At 41.1% G+C, this 17,735-nt stretch overlaps 1 long non-coding RNA gene across 1 annotated transcript; it reads right to left on the reverse strand.

Moving 5' to 3' along the window:
• Positions 1-11,633: 11,633 nt before the first annotated feature.
• Positions 11,634-17,492, reverse strand: LOC103278528 (uncharacterized). The gene is made up of 2 exons (XR_506115.3): positions 16,949-17,492; positions 11,634-12,723 (listed from the first exon to the last, which is right to left on the reverse strand). It is a non-coding gene; the product is annotated as an uncharacterized LOC103278528 (long non-coding RNA).
• Positions 17,493-17,735: the final 243 nt, after the last annotated feature.

Raw genomic sequence — 17,735 nt, forward strand, 5'->3', positions numbered from 1 at the left:
ATCAAGGCTGCTATCTAACAAATAATAATTCCTGAGGAAATATTAATAATGAAGATCTCTCAGCGTGGTCTGCTTTTGTCTTTTAGGATCAGTGTAAAAGCAATATTGTTACCTTTCAAAAAAAATTCTTGCCAATGCTGAAGAGAATGGTCTTCCTTTGGTAAGCATGCAATAGACAGTAAATATTGAATGATTAAACTTGGCATTCGGGATTTATGGACTCTAGATCCACTATTTCCACCAGCTGCAGATCTTCATGCCCCATATTATTAAATGGCACCAACATGAATGTAGACACACTGAAGCATGTGTGGTTAAGTTGCCGCAATTTAATAAAATGAATGTGATTAATTATCCACATTTCTCATATCCACGCAGGGCCCTGGAATCAAACTCCCATGGATGTGGGAGATCCACTGTATATAAATGTTGTGGACCTATATGGGAGAAAAAACATGATATTAATTAATTAAATTATTAAATACTAGTGAATCATCACTACACCACCATCATACTCTATCTCAAACCCTTTGTTCCGGTCAATTATACTTTTGTGTTCAGGGCACCCCATAAAAGCACTTCCTTGGCATCTTAATTTATACAACTTTTGGCAAGTAGAACCCTAACACATACTGAATGTTATTTAGCATGCTCAGGAATCTTTCTTCAAAAGAATAATTCAGATACATGTTGAATGAAAATGCTACTTGCTTTTTCTCCTTCAAATTGTAGCTCTTTTCATTTTTATCCCACCAAAGAGTAAAAGCCTTCTTCAAGTTGACTTCAATTGCCATCTTGTTTCCTGAACTTACTTCTTCTGTTACTTTTGGTACCAAGTATCTGAGATAATTTCCCACCCAATGCTATATTCCATGTCATTTATTCACACCATGCACCCACCAGCCTTCTGCTCCCTTGTTTCTTGCAGAAGAAAGTTCTAACTTGTCATCTTTTAAGTCTGTTTTACTTATTTGACCCTTCTCTTTACCATATTGCTAACACATTTATTGTGGAAAAAGCTTTTGTAGACTGGTCCATTTCAGAAGTGTGAAGTACATTCCTAAATTGGTTGACAAATATAAACACACATGGTTTTGGTGATGGAGGAGAGAAATAAAATGTGAAAAGAATGGACAGTGCTAATTACAAGAAAGAAAAGTATTTTCAAGTAAAATTAACTTCTGGTAAAGTGGGCTACAGTCCATGAAAACCCATAGTATAATACATGTGTAAGCTGTAAGGTGAACTGAGACTCTTTGAGCATAGAAAAGTAACATCCCAAAATCCCCAGGTGAACACTGGCCATTTTTTCTCTGTAGCTTGTTACAACAGACTAACACTTTTAAAAAGGATAATTATGATTTCTATCAGAGTATACAAGCTGTGAAAAATGGAAGCAGGTAATTCAGCCCCATTTCTTTCCTCTGTTCCATTGCTGTCCCCAATTGGTATTCAGCATTCTACAACTACTGAACACATGTTATCCTGCTGTGAGTTGTGCAAGTGGGAATAGAATGGACATTTAATGATTTTAAAAAGTGTCATTTGAAAAAAAAAATCTGGAAAACTCACAATTAAATACACTAACACCTTATTCCTTACTGCACCTGTTTTACCTCTAGTCTTGCTGGTTCCTATCATCTTCCTATTAGAAGTAATAATCATGGGCAATTCTCTTGCATTTGCAGAAAATCATTACTCCCTTATTAGCCACTTTCTCTCACAGGCCAGTCTTATTTTATACTAAATCATTGTTGCTAGACAACACTTCCCTCATTATTGCTGGTGGTGTCCAATTTATCAGCCAGTGTCAATGGGTGCAAGGATGCAATTAGTAACTTAATGTGATGGTGTTATTTTAGGTCAATATTTCCTATAAATTTGTATACTTGGGTTCAAAGTGTATCAGCTTTATGCTGTGCTCTGTAATTAAGATTATTGTTTTGCATGTTTCCAATTTTGATTCACTTGTCACAATGAAAGATGTGCATACATTCTGGAAGAAGTGTTTGTTGAAAATGGCTAATCTAATCCCAGTTGTGAGTTTTTACAATTAATGATTTCTTCTATTATTTTGTGCAGTTCTCAAGCAAATGCTATTCATGGTATTGCTTTAGAAAAAAAACTTCTGGTGCTGAGAGCTCATGGAAATCCAGCCTAAGAATTGTATCTGGTGCTTCTAGTAACACTGAAACGGTAATAGGCTTTTTGAAATATGCTCTATATTATAAATATCTAAGGAAACTGCTGTGAGTTAACAGCTAACATTTAACCTTTTCAGAAGAATATGTTTTCTTGTTTCAAGGATGTGAGACTAACATTAATTGTTCTCTATTTTATTATCTTTCAGGCTGTTTTGTTTTGCTTAGAATTTCACTTGGTCATTGTGAGACACGACATACAGCCCATATCATGCCAATGAAACTGTTAAAGTGTAACTCTGGTTAGAGAAATGGCACTATAAAAATGACATTCATCATGTTCCACATTTATTTCTCCTCAGTGACTTCCAGATTAAATCTGCTCAGTTTACAAGTCAAACAGAGATTTTATTTACAGCTTTTTAGCTCAAAGACTACTACTCAGTAAGCTCAGCCAGGCTTTGAACTACCAGTGTTATTTTATCTCTCAGTATATATTACTGACCATACATCATCAAGAGAATGCATTATTCCATTAAAATTTAGGTTGACTTGATGTTGATTTAGGATGACCTAGACCTGAACATCAGGAATAGAATGTCCTTCCTCTGCAGTTTTGTAAGCCTTCCTAAGGAAATCCAGTTTAGAACCGAAGGGCATTGTGAACTAATCACCTTAAGTCCCATGATGGCAAGAAACATGCTATGAGACAGAGGCTTCTTCCACACAGCTGAATAAAATCCAACATGGACTCAGATAACTCAGTTCAAAGCAGATTTTGTGGGATTTTCTTCCTTGATATTCTTTATTATACAGCTGTGTGGAAGGATCTATTTCTGGATCTACTGTCCAGAAAACATTTTCTCTTTTGGAAAAACTGTATTGGAAGAGTTCCCAGTTCTGGAGGAATGTGAGTATGACTACCCGTTTTCATAGAATAATAGAGTTGCAAGAGACCACATGGACCATCTAGTCCAGGCGTGGGCAAACTAAGGCCCGGGGACCGGATGTGCCCCCCTGAATGTTTACCTCAAGCTCTCCTCATTTTCCCTGTCCTCTTGTGAGGACACAGTGGCTCACCACATCCTTATGCCAAAAAGATGGGAGAGGAAGGCATGGAGCAGCTGAGAGCTCTCTGGAGCACGCTCAGCCACCGTATGTCTCAACCTCCTCCCTGCATAATGATGCTGCAAGTGGCCCCATCCTCATGCCAGCAGGACGGCTCGAAGAAGGCACATGGCACCTGAGAGCCCTCTGGAGCACTCTCAACCACCACCTGTTTCACCCTCTTCCTGGCATAATGCCTAGAGGACAGCCCAAGGAAGAGGGGAGGAGGACGGGGAGGGGGATTGGGGCAGTTGCTGCATGTCCTGCCTTCCTCCTGGCAAAATGATAGGGCGAGCAGCCCCATCCTTATGCTGGGAGGACAACCTGAGGATGACCCAGGCCCTGCTCTGCTTCCTCCTGACGGGTCCTCTCCTGGACCTGCTCCCTCCTGGGCCTGCCCCAGCCAGTGTGTGACCGGCCCCCCTCCCTCCTGGCCTTGCCCTCCCATGTGAGCCCGCAATGTGGCCCCTAGAGAAAACATTCACTCATGCCTGATCTAGTCCAATCCCTTGCCATGCAGGAAAGCATTTTCTTCCAGAGTTCCAGTCTAAGTTCATAGACCAACCGTGGGTACATTGATGAATTGTTACTTTGACTGGATGGTAGAAATTAAATCTCTAAAGTTACTTCCAGACAGAGACATGTTTCATGAGGTTATGATATATGTTGCAGCAGTTCTCATTAATTGAACAGATGAGTGAATGAATGACTTGATATGTCCAGGCAGCATTTGTGAAGTCCTAGCAATTTCTGGGCACTTTTAAAACATTCCTAGCACCCCTTGAGTGAGTTTATTTTTAAAATTCTAAGACATATCAGAACAGAAAGGTATCCACCTGTTTTCTCTTTATACTTGAAAAAAGTGTTGTGTTATGAAATGGCACTTTTGGACCATGACTGTTATTAAAAATGAATTCAGAAAGGAGAGAATTTGCCTTTAAAATTATAGGACCACTTCAGCAAATCATGGTCCACTTTGTTTGTTTGTTTTCAAGAATACTTGAGGGGCCCTTGTGCAGTGATCAAAGAAACAGCAACAAACCCTTCACAAAAAGAATGAAACAATTCTACCTGAACAAGTGAAAACAACTGGCAAAACCCAACTGTGGTAGAGTCTATAGGCACTGAATGGACAGGCATGCATGTAAAATATGAATATTTAGTGTGATTTAATTATTATTTGCATGTAATGGAAATTATTAAAGGAGCACAAACCTGGCAAAGTCATAATTTACATTCTGATAAGCAAGCTCACTCCTACAGGAGGGCCCTTCAGAACTAAAAGCCCTTCCTGTTCCCCTCTTAGAGGGAAATGGAATTAAACTGTGGGCCCAAATGAAATGCAAATGTAGAACTATATTCCCCATAGCAATCTCACAGCGCTTGTTCCCATAGGCAAGGCTTTAAGTATGTTCAGTTAGAATTAACTCTGATTCGATTCAGTGGGACTGATTTCCTAAAACCTGTGTTTTGGACTGCAGCCTTCAATTAGCAAAGGTTTCCGTAAGCAATGGAAGCTAAGAGCTTGGTTGCTCAGCTGGAATTTAAATCTGTTACTGTTTCACTGGTCTTGTTGCTGGAGCAGGGGGATTTTGAGAGTTCTTAATCTGAGAACCAAGAACGAAGTGGAGAAGCGTGTTGCTTTGGAAGATGGAAGCACCGAAGAAACACAATGATCAAGAAGAAAGACAGCAATATTTATGGAGTGGGAAGGGGAGGTGAAAGCAACAATTGCATAAAAAAAGAGAAAAACGCAGAGCTGGGGGACTGAGATGAAAGAATCTAATCTTCCTTTAATGAAATATTTTGTTGTTTGAGTCACAAAGCCAATATTTTGATTTTTAAAAATGATAGCGGAAAGCAATCTGAAATAAAATATTGGCTTAAACAAAAGAGAAAGAAGCCAAAAAGCAAAGGTCTCCCCATTTGTTATGTTCTGAAGCAACTTCTGCTTCTCCCAGCCATTTAATTAGCCATTTCCCTCCTAGACTACTTTAGAATGAGAAATGGCTAATGAAAAGGGCTCATGGCCAGCAACATCAGAGTCTTCTTTGAAACATACTATACAGAGAGATCTTTACTGGAATCAGCTTGTTTTGTCCTTTATTCGGTTTATTTGAGGTAAATTTTGACAGTGGAACCAATAAATTAAAGGTAAATAATGTGCAGAAATAACAGGAACCAGTTACAACATCAGGGCCCTTCCAGACAGGCCCTATATCCCAGGATCTGATCACAGATTTTCTGTTTATCCCAGATTATCTGGCAGTGTGGACTCATATAATCCAGTTTAAAGTAGAAAACCTGGGATATAGAGCCTATCTGGAAGGGCCCTCAGTTGACTACTCCCTCCAGCCCCACACTAACTCACATTGACCATTCTTGCAAAGAAGACAGAAAAAGAAAGACAAATTCATGGCAAGTCTATACCAGGCAGTTTAGCCTGGTGTAAATCTGCCCCAAGCAACCCCAGATTCAGAGCCAAATCCTGGGCTGTTGTCTAAACAGCTCAGGAGTGCAACTGCTGTGCTGCACTGTCACCTCCTTCATGCCATGGTCACTCCTAGTTGGCCATGGAGCTCCTGGCCATCGTGGATGCCTCTGCTGATATCTAAATGGGGCACCTGCACAACCAGCAAGAAGAAGGAAATATTGCCCTCCTTTTTTTTTCTAGACTATTAAGCACCCATTCTGATATCACTAGAGGTGCTTGTGATGGCCAGGAGCTTGGACAGAGCTCCATGACCAGCTAGTACAGGTATGATCCATTCCCTTTCCCTATCCTAATAAGCCTGGATAGCAGACCCGGCTGAATTGCACACAGTCCTGATGTCCAGACTACCCCAAACCCCAGGATACTCCGGAGTTTCCAACATCCCCCAAGTTGTCTCAGTTTTGGAGACAACTACCTCTTTTACAATGAACTTTCTTTTTCTATTAAGGACTGTTTTTATTTTAATAACATGACAGAATTTTGAGTAAACCTCTTGTAAGGAAACACAATTCTGGTAAGCACTGGAGGTCCTGAAGCTTTCCTGCTATCATGAGATGGCTTTACTGTAAGAAATATTAACCAGTTTTGATTGTCGAAAATGCTGGTGACTGAGACTGACAGCTGTTGATGACATGCAGAGTTTCTTCCCTTGTGGGCACTGAATTGTCTAGTTTTCAAACAGGGCATTTAGTCCAGCAGAATCTGGCATCTTGTCCTTTAGTTGTCCTTTATTGAATCAAACTATTGGTCCACCCAGCTCAATATTATCTACCTCACCTGGCAGTAGTTCTCAGGGCATCTGGCAGGGAAATCTCCAACCTGTCCTAGAGATGCCAGGTGTTGAACCTCGGGCTTTTTGCATGCCAAGTGTATATTCTAATTTGTGGTCCTCCCCTAGAGGGAAATCTGCTACTGAGTCATAGCCTGTCTTTCTTGAGCTCAAGGTGGGTGGCAAACAACATTCATGCCACTGATTGTGCCTGTTTTGGGATTTCACAGGCTTCTTTACTACAGGCATGGACCAACTTTGACTCTCCAGGTGTTTTGGACTTCATCTCCCACAATTCCTAACAGCCGGTATGCATACCGGCTGTTAGGAATTGTGGGAGATGAAGTCCAAAACAACTGGAGGGCTGAAGTTTGCCCATGCTCATGCTTTAGTACTTCCAGTCCCCACAAAACCATTTTTACTAGAACTGACAGTGAAATAAAAAAAGAGACGAATGCAACTGAACACTACTGCTAAGTGATGCAGATAAGTAGATGACCCAAGAGTCTGACTCAGTCAAATGGTAGTTATATTATCATATTCTCTTCAATTTTAAAAACAAAACAAAACATCTTGTCCATCTGTACCCATTGAATTAAATTACTCCATGTGATATTATGCCAGTTTAAAGTAGAGATAATATTGGCTGGCTTCTTGTAACTCACATATGGTGTTGTATTTTTTATCATTGCAAAAGGTTGGTAATATTCTCTTCTACTCGCTGCAATGACCAAAGCAGTGCTCTAGTTGTATTCCCAGAGACAAAAATCGACTTAGGACATCAACTGTTGAGACTTCCAGAACACCTCAGCAGAAGACATTCCTGCAACCACCTCACTCTCTATTAGTTATTGAATGACCATGGGGTTGAGGAGGGAGCAATATGGTAGTACAACATTGAGTCCTAGTGCTGGTGACAGAGAACATGTAGCTGAGTCTTGTATGCTGTACTTGAACATATAGAATCTCAGCCAGTTGATATGACAGTTGTGTCCTTTCATATAATTGAAAGACCTAATGTACTGGTCACCTCAAGGTTGGACTTTTGCTGTACACCAGGCTATCTCTGTACCAAATTTAGAAGCTCAATTTAGTTCAAAACATGATAGTCAGATTGGTCATGGGAACAACTAGGAGTAAGTATTACACTTATCCTAAAATAATTCCACTGACTGCAAATTAGATTCCGGACAAAGAACAAAGTGTTGGTTGTGATTTTTAAAACCCTGCCCTTTAAACCTGTGTCTAAATTACTGACAAGATCATATTCTCCCTCCTGATATATTTAGGTCCTTTGGAGGGTGGCTACTCGAGTCAGCCAGAACCCGACTGGCAAATGTCACCCAGATAAACTTTTCATTGGCTCCTCCTAGACTGTGGAATGACCTGCCAGAAGAGCTCTGACAGCTAAATGAGCTGTTGAAATTTAAAACACAATTAAAGACCTATGTCTTCTGGCACCTACCTAGTCAATTCTAAACTATGATATTTAAATTCTATTACTAACATGTTTTAATGTTTGCACTATGAGTTTTTATTATATCTATTTAGTGGTACAGTAGAGTCTCACTCATCCAACATAAACGGGCCGGCAGAATGTTGGATAAGCGAATATGTTGGATAATAAGGAGGCATTAAAGCCTATTAAACATCAAATTAGGTTATGATTTTACAAATGAAGCACCAAAACATCATGTTAGACAACAAATTTGGCAGAAAAAGTAGTTCAATACGCAGTAATGCTATGTAGTAATTACTGTATTTACGAATTTAGCACCAAAATATTACGATATATTGAAAACATTGACTACAAAAATGCGTTGGATAATCCAGAACGTTGGATAAGCAAGTGTTGGATAAGTGAGACTCTACTGTATTGTGTTTTATCTGGATGTTTTAACTGTGTTGTAACCCAATCTTAAGATGTGAGGAAAGATGAGTAACAAAAAACATTTATTTATTTATTTATTTATTTATTTATTATATAGTTGCCTTTTTGTGACGTAGTGCTATATTATATTTTAGTGGCACATTATGATTTAATGGTATATTATGATTTAGTGCTGGCTTCCCAATCTGATGGGTAGTGGACTTGTTCTTGGTTTTTACTCAAAGCTGTAATTGATTTAGCCAATGTAATGAATCTATTTTATGGCTAGGGTTCAGCACCTTGAATATCCTTGTCATAACTCTTCCTGCAGAACCAGGTGATTGAGGCAAGAAGTCAGATGCCCAGGAATGTGTGTCTCCTGGTGACAGCTGTCTTGTTATCCCATATGCCTACTTGACAAGCCATCTAGGCACATCCCATAATTCTCCTTTTTATTATTTCTATTTTATTAGCATGGTAATCCTATATCTGGAAGACAGTGTTTGTTTTCCTAGAGTAATGAGCATAAATATACTAAAGTTACAAAACATACTATGGCTTTGCTTATGCCAGCTCGATCCTGGCTAAGCTAGCATTATCAGTTCTCTGCATTCCACCTCTGTCAGAATAGGCATATTATGACAAAGGGACACAGGGCACAGCATATTCTTCCTATGATGAATATGGGCATGATGAAGGGTGGGTAAATCAATCAATTCGCTTAAATTACCACTCTTAATCAGAAACACAAATCCCAGTTCCTCCCGGTTTGCCCTATCAGTCTCTCCAAGTTTGGGCAAATGGAGGCTGGGGGGGGGGGGGCTGTTCTCCAGCTGGAGGTGGAAGACACTGAGGATGCTGATGACAGGTCATCATGCTTTTCTGAACGATGATAGAGATTACACTGATCTCAGTGGATGTTAAGTAGGAGACACTGATTAAGTATCTGGCATTTGCAGATAGATGCCCATAAATTTTCCAGCAGCTCCCCAGCATCTATGTTGCTAACAACTGTTTTACCTGGATGACTACCAGTACTCTTTAAAATTTGTGTTTTATTGACCTTGGATTGGCTGCACTTTGGTAACTCCAGTTATTACATCATCACATTGATGTTTTTCTCTGCTTCTTGGTGCTGCTGGCACAGATACTGCCAGAGCCCATCAAATGACGCAGGACTACTTCTGGTGGGTCTCTATCAGGCTCTCTGCCCATTCAAGAAGCTGAGGAGGAAGCCAGGGACAGCACAGAAATGTTGTGGGATGGGATCCGACACCACCAATGGTAAGGGGACAAAGACATGATGCCCCACGGTTTCTCTGACTGTCCCCCAGCATCTAAACCTCCATGTGATGAGGTCCTTAGTCCTTGCTGGTTTCTTGTATCTGGATTGGTGATGTGTTGTAATTTCTACCTAGACTAGCTGATGACCACCATCTTGTTTCAACCCTCATGTTGTTGGATAACTTATGACTGACTTGGACTGAAGTAACAATTTGACAGCTGTGGCAATTTAACCAACCTATTGCTAGGACACTTGCTGACTGGAGAATAGAACCATCTTTTTATTGTTTGGATTATAACTCAAAGTAGATCCACTGCCCCATGGACAATGAAGTCATTAGCTGCCACTCTTATTATATCGATTGCATAGCAGAGTGTCTTCAGTTGCCCAAAACCAGATATAACACAGATACATTTTCTTTGCTAGTATAGCAGTCCTTTCTAGCATCTACTACACAGCCATATGAAACATTGGCTAAGTCCATACTATCATCTATTTGCTTTGATTGAGCACGTGCTTTCAAAAAACAGAAAGTGAATTCATTTGACTTAAATCTCTATGAGCTTCTGTTCTTATCAGCATGCGTGTCAATGCCTTTAAACAAGGCAGAACACCCATACCTGCAGCAATTACATTTCATTTGAGAAATAAAGAACAAAAAACCCCATCAAATATTACAATACCAAAATGCAAGATCCAGAAAGCTTTAGAATTCAGCCATGTTGGCTTGCTTACAGAGTGAACATACACCTTCTCATTTGCTTGAAGTGAACACTCCCTCACAGTGATTTTGTTTTCTCAAATAAGCTCTACTGAATTCAGAGAGATTCACTGCCAGGTAAGTGTATATTTACCTACCAGGAAGCTCAGTGGGGCTTCTTTTTGAATGGAAAAATGTAGGATTGCAGTATTAGTTTTCCCTTTTCCTTTCTAAAGCACTGCTTGTATTAATGTTAAACACTTCCTTATTATTGCAATTATATCTTAGTAATTATCTAGTTTTAATTTTAGGCAATTTTACAGGCTTTATCAAGCATTATCTTGTTTACTTGAGTAAAATAATTATTACCATTTATGAATAGAAGTGTGCAGAAATCTCATTGTTGACAAGATTTTGGTCAAGGCCAACCATCTCAATAGAATGAGAGAGTTTGTTTTGAACTTTTGTGTCTTTTCCTTTTCTGTGCCCAAACTCACATCCATAGCAAACACATAAGGACAAGTAGTTGTTATTATGATTAATACTTAGCTCCCGTCAAGTTTTTTTGTGTGTCAGGAGTGACTTGAGAAACTGCAAGTCGCTTCTGGTGTGAGGGAATCATAGGGCAGTGTCTGTAAGGATGGGACAGTGTTTGTAAGGACACTGCCCAGCAGACACCCAGATGTTTTGATTTTTTTTTTTACCATCCTTGTGGGAAGCTTCTCTCATGTCCCTTCACGGGGAGCTGGAGTTGACAGAGGGAGCCCATCTGTGCTCTCCCCAGATTCAAAATGGCAACCTTCAGGTCAGCAACCCAACCTTCAAGTCAGCAGTCCTGCCGGCACAAGGGTTTAACACATTGAGCCACCAGAGGCTCCTCCGCTCAAGCTGATTTTACCTTATGGCTGTCCTATGAATGCAAGACCTCCAAATCAGCAGCCCATTTTTTTTTATGTCAGGAGCAACTTGAGAAACTGCAAGTCGCTTCTGGTGTGAGAGAATTGGCCCTCTGCAAGGACATTGCCCCAGGGGACACCCGGATGTTTTTGATGTTTTACCATCCTTGTGGGAAGCTTCTCTTATGTCCCCGCATGGAGCTGGAGCTGACAGAGGGAGCTCATCCGTGCTCTCTCCGGGTTGGATTTGAACCAGCAACTTTCAAGTCAGCAGTCCTGCCGGCACAAGGCTTTAACCCATTGCGCAACCAGGGGCTCCAAGTCAGCAGCCCAATGATGATGACAAAAACAACCATAACGGACCCAAATAACCCATCCAATGCTACTGCTTTTTAATAGGGCTGTTTTAAATTGAATATATTTACAACAATGTACAAATGTCAATTTTAGAAATTTGAAAACTTGGTGTAATATTACTACGATAAAACTCCCTGTGTTGTCATGAGATTTCCCCACAAATATTCTCATTTGTTATTTATCAAGAGTTCTGGTAGGCTTGTGGGTGCAAAAGAAAAACTGGGTTCTCATGTGAACCAAGAGCTACCCCTTCCCCACCCTTTTCGTATCCCTGGCATAGTAAAGGGGTACATGTTATTTTCAGCTAAAAAACAATTACAGAAGACCAAACTTCTTCCAAATGCTGGACAAGATCATTCATATTGGAAGTAAGACTATAATGTAACATTTTTGTTGCAGTTTGCGTTTTTACAATGTTAAATTACCCATCTCTCATTTCCTGATGTAAAGGTTCTGAGTTGCAGGAAACATCACAAACAAATGTAGCATAGTGCATTATTTTTAGTAATAACAATTCATTATATATAATGAATATTTTGTAAGCAAGAGCCACATTCTAGGTGCAAAGTGAAATTGGACTAGTTTGAATTAGACTAGAAGCAAAATTGGACAGCCTCTCCTGCCATATTGGCATAAATGTGAATTCTTCAAAAGCTGTCCTTGGTAAATTACTACACAGAAATACTGCTCAAATGGTCTGGAGTGTGCTAACTGAAATCCACATGAAAGAAAAGGCAAGAAGAGTATATACTAGGGGAATGGATGGATAGATTATAATTACACTGCAGCAATTGCTTAATTGTTTTAATATTAAATAGGGGTGCATAAGGGAATTTTAAACATGAGTCTCTTCAGATCACCAATGTTTTATTCTCTTCCAGCAGATTCTGAAAGTGCCTTTGCTTGTACTTTGTTGCCTCATTCTTTGTGCTTTCAGTGGAAGATAAATGATGGCAGACTGTGAAAGAAACTCCAATAAAGTAGGCAAAAGTGTCTTCACGGCTGATCTTCAGGCTCTTTGTCACCTTGTAGGCAATTTCCCGCTCCTCATTTACTCACACTTGTGACCTAGTTTTAGAATTTTGAACTCTAATCTTCATTATACTGAAATCACAGTAAAGGAAGTATTGAAACAATAGCTTTTGACAAAATGTTAAATAGCACATAACAAGATTAACAACATTATGAGGACACATATTTACATAGAGAATGGGAAACAAATGCTACATTTTAAAAGCAGTAAATTGATCGCTTCTTTATCATGAGTCTCAACATGCCTCCCTAATGAGAAACATCTTGTTGGACTCTATCCTCTCTGCCTTAAGCCTAGCCATTATATTTCATATCTCATATAGGCAAGATCAGCTGGATGTCTGCCTGTAATTTTGATATGGTAGTTCATGGGGGGGGGGGGGACATTCAAGTATAGGCATAACTCAGTTAACAAAGCCTTTGACAGTGAATCTCTCCTTTTTTTAACAGTCTTTTTATGACAGTCCAGCCCCTTTCTCCTTCCCATCTTTATCTAGCTCTAAATTGTTTTTTAAGCAGCATTGGCATTGGAAAGGAGGTAAAGAAGAGCTGAAGAAACATAGACATTTAGTGATCAGTGACAGTTGCATGTAAACAATGCAAGGTATCTTGAGCTGGGAAGGATTGGGTTTCTATTCTAGCCAATCTAGCTTGCATCCATGAGCTCTTTTACACTGGCCTCTTAGGTTGGTGCATCATTGGATCAGCCCTGTGGTGGCTGAATGCCATATGAAAAGCTGATCTGTGTTAAGCCACCTTGCCAGATGCAAGCTAAATTGGGGGGAAACTATTCTGATTTGGGCTTTCCCCTGACTTAGGGGCTTTAAAGACAGCTGAGCTGTTCCTAACTGGAACTGACTGCAGTTGTGTTGATTGCCATCTCATGTTCTTTGGACATATGCAGCCTGGGACACAGATAGCAGTCCCTTGTCAATCCCATACCCTCTGTTATGGCTGTACCCATCAACACAACCTTATCTTGTTTTTGGTGCTCTGTCTGAGCGAAATGGGAAGGGGGAAAGGGGGATTTCTCCCTTCCCCTCTCTCAGCTCCCTTAGTGTGCCAATACTCTGATGTCAGCCAAAGCAATGAAGAACAGGCCAGTAATATGCCATGATTGTGACGTAGGAGTGGGGGGGGGGGGGGGATAATATAAGCTGTGACGTAGGATGAGGAGGGAACTACTAGGGTGACTCCCCAGTGGTACCAAACCTCAGAGGTGGTGGTTGCAGAAGTCCCTTACAGTTCACCATGTGGGGGCAATCCAGCATCCTGGATTCTAGATTAGTTACACATTGCCTGCCAGGGTAGAAGGGCCCCATGTCCATCTGCCTACAACAGGAAAGGTATACAACAGCTGCCTCTAGAATTCTTAAGTGTGCATGTATGGACAGCAAAACAGGGAGAGTGTGGAGTGTAAATAAGCCTCCTTTAGCTATCCCGAGATTTTTTTAAAAAACCCATAGATTTACATGTTTGGATATCAAAATGAAAATCATATGAAGAGTGGAGGCTGGGGAAATAGAAAAAAAATGCTCCTGTTTTGGAGGAAGACTTCAAAATGGTATGCACAAGAATCAAAATGTTTTTCTTTACCTTTTCACTCCTCGTTCATTTGGTTTTATTTCCTTCCTGCTTTTTTCCCAGTGGGAGCCAAGGCTTACCTTGTACGGATTGTTTTATCTCACATGTACATAAAGTTAGTCTTAAATGAAAAGATTGCTGGAATATGTTGAACTGCTCTTCCTTTTCTCAGTGTGCTATAGATACTTTCCCCTATTTTTTCATCTTATTGGTACCAAATGCTGTGTTCAGGATCTAATGCCTAGATATATGTACTTCTCATCATTTACTGAGGTATACCTATATTATCTAAGGATCACACAGAGCCGGTTCTACATAATTTTCAAGAGTAGGCGAACAGAATTTTGGCGCCCCCCCCCCCCCACACACACACCAATTGCTCCCATATAAAATTATCAAAGCAGATAATCCACATTATCTGCTTTGAACTAGATTATTTGAGTCCACACTGCCATATAATCCAGTTCAAAGCAGATGATATGGATTTTATATGGCAGTGTAGAAGGGGCCTTCTACACTCCCATATAAGATTATCAAAGCAGATAATCCACATTATCTTCTTTGAACTGGATTATCTGAGTCCACACTGCCATATAATCCAGTTCAAAGCAGATGATCTGGATTTTATATGGCAGTGTAGAAGGGAACCTTCTACATTCCCATATAAGATTATTAAAGCAGATAATCCACATTATCTGCTTTGAACTGGATTATCTGAGTCCACACTGCCATATAATCCAGTTCAAAGCAGATGATCTGGATTTTATATGGCAGTGTAGAAGGGACCTTCTACATTCCCATATAAGATTATTAAAGCAGATAGTCCACATTATCTGCTTTGAACTGGATTATCTGAGTCCACACTGCCATATAATCCAGTTCAAAGCAGATGATCTGGATTTTATATGGCAGTGTAGAAGGGGCCTTCTACACACCCATATAAGATTATCAAAGCAGATAATCCACATTACCCATTTTGAACTGGATTATCTGAGTCCACACTGCCATATAATCCAGTTCAAAGCAGACGATCTGGATTTTATATGGCAGTGTAGAAGGGGCCTTCTACACTCCCATATAAGATTATCAAAGCAGATAATCCACATTACCCGTTTTGAACTGGATTATCTGAGTCCACACTGCCATATAATCCAGTTCAAAGCAGATGATCTAGATTTTATATGGCAGTGCAGAAGGGGCCATTATCAAGCCTAAAACAGCAGTGTAGTGGTTTGAGCATTGAACGATGGCTCTTGAGACCTGGGTTCAAATTCTTTGCTGTGCTATGGAAGCCCATTAGGTGACCTTTGGTAAGTCACACTCTCTCAGCCTCTGAGGAAAGCAGCAGCATCCTCTCTTTGAACAAGTCTTGCCAAGCAACCCCTGTTATTGGATTGCCATAAGTTAGGAATGGCTTGAAGGCACAATGACCTAATCTCACCTAAAACTAGGAAATGAAGCACCTAAATATTAGGAATAATGTTTGTATTATGTGTGATAGTGGAATTGATTGTATGGGACTGTTCTGGACTTTCCATCTTTGGGGAAAGATGGTCATCTTTCAGGAATGCTTTAAGTGTGTATTGCTGTATGACAGAATGCGGTTGAATGTGATGGCCATTAAGGTCCCTTCTAATTTTAACATTTTATGATTCTACCAGCCAGTTGCTGTGGCATAGTCAATTGGTCACCCTGATAAGCACTTAATGGCCTTGGAGCCTGAAAGCCTGGCTTATTCCTCCCTGGGGGAATACTTTGTTGGGTGGTGTTAGCTGGCCCTGATTGTTGCCTGTCTGCAATTCCTCTGTTTTCTCTGTGTTGCTCTTTATTCACTGTCCTGGTTTTAAAGTGTTTTAATGGTGGTTGCCAGGTTTTGCCGATTTTCAATGGTTTATATAAGTATGGAATAATGTCCAGTGTGGGAGAAAGAACTCTTGTCTGTTGGAGGCATGTGTGAATGTTGCAACTGGCCACCTTGATTAGCATTGAATGGCCTTGCAACTGCAAAGTCAATCAGGGAGGGTGGGGACAAGTGGAGCGTATATATACCTGTGGAATGATGTCCAGGGTAGAAGAAAGAACTGTTGGAGGCAAGTGGGAATGTTGCCATTGGCCAAATTGATTAGCACTGAATGGCCTTGCAGCTGCAAAATCAATCAGGGAGGGTGGGGGCAAGTGGAGCGAATATATACCTATGGAATGATGTCCAGGGTAGAAGAAAGAACTGTTGGAGGCAAGTGGGAATGTTGCCATTGGCCAAATTGATTAGCAATGCATAGCTTTGCAGCCTTGCAGCTTCAAAGGCTGGCTGCTTCATGCCTAGGGGAATCCTTTGTTGGGAGGTATTAGCTGGCTCTTCCTGTCATAAATGTGGGTGAAATGTCAGGAGAAGGATATAAATAAATTAATAAAAAGCAGGAAGCTGCCAGGCTTTGAAGCTGCAATGCTATTCAATGCTATTCAAGCTGGCCAATTCCAACATTCACACTTGCCTCAAGCAGACAAGAGTTCTGTCTCTCACCCTGGACCTTCCATAGGTATATAAACCCCACTTGCCTAGTTTCCAACAGACCTCACAATCCCCGAGGATGCCTGCCCCATGGGCGAAATGCCAGAAAACAATGCCTCCCGACATGGCCACACAGCCTGGAAAACTCACAACAACCCACAAATAAAAAGCAGTTTTAAATCCTGCTCTAAATTTCTAGCCTACCTCGTAGGGCGCGCGTTGCTGGCCTGGCTGCTGCTAATGGAGGAAAGCAACAGGAGGGGGCGTGGCTTCCAGGCACGGGAGAGGGAGGGAGGGAGGGAGAAAAGGAAGGAGAGCTCCCATAGGCCAGTATCGGCTGAAACAGCGCCAAATAGCCAATGGGAGCCCATCCTGAACAAGTAGGAGAGATCCACCCGGCCTTTCCCACTTCGTGTGTCCTTTCCATTTTGCATGTGCAGGCAGCCCTGGCTCTCCGGCTGTAAAGGCAAAGGGGAGGGAAGCCGAAGCAGGTCCAAGGAGGCCAACCTGGCTCTCATCTGCTGCCAAACGGGGGAAGAGAGGCACTGCTTTGTCCCAAAGGGCGCCCGCCCAGAGCTTCAGTGAGGCTCCTTTGCCCCAGCGCCCTCCAAAGCATCTCCAGGAGGCAAGCCCCAGCAGCCTGGACTTCAGCTCAGTTGGGCAGTCCTTTCCAAACTCAATAGCGCCCCTGGGAAGGTGGCGCCCAACGCGGAGGCGTGGCCAGCGTGCCGTGTTGGGCCGGGCCTGGGATTACAGCAACCAGGAACCTTGTGTCATTGTAAAGATTAATACATATATCACAGTATAAGCTTTGGCAGAATTTCCTTGACACATGCCTAATACTGTTTCAGACCTTTTTGGAGACTAGCATTTCTTGAAGAGCAGCTGGTTCACCTAACTTTTGTGCTCCATGTTTTGTTTCCTTTGTGTAATATTGGCTGACCCAGGTAGCGATGGGATCACCAACCATTTCCCCCAACAAGTCTTTTCC

Source organism: Anolis carolinensis, chromosome 4 (genome assembly GCF_035594765.1).
Source record: "Anolis carolinensis isolate JA03-04 chromosome 4, rAnoCar3.1.pri, whole genome shotgun sequence".
In the NCBI taxonomy this organism is placed as follows: domain Eukaryota; kingdom Metazoa; phylum Chordata; class Lepidosauria; order Squamata; family Dactyloidae; genus Anolis; species Anolis carolinensis.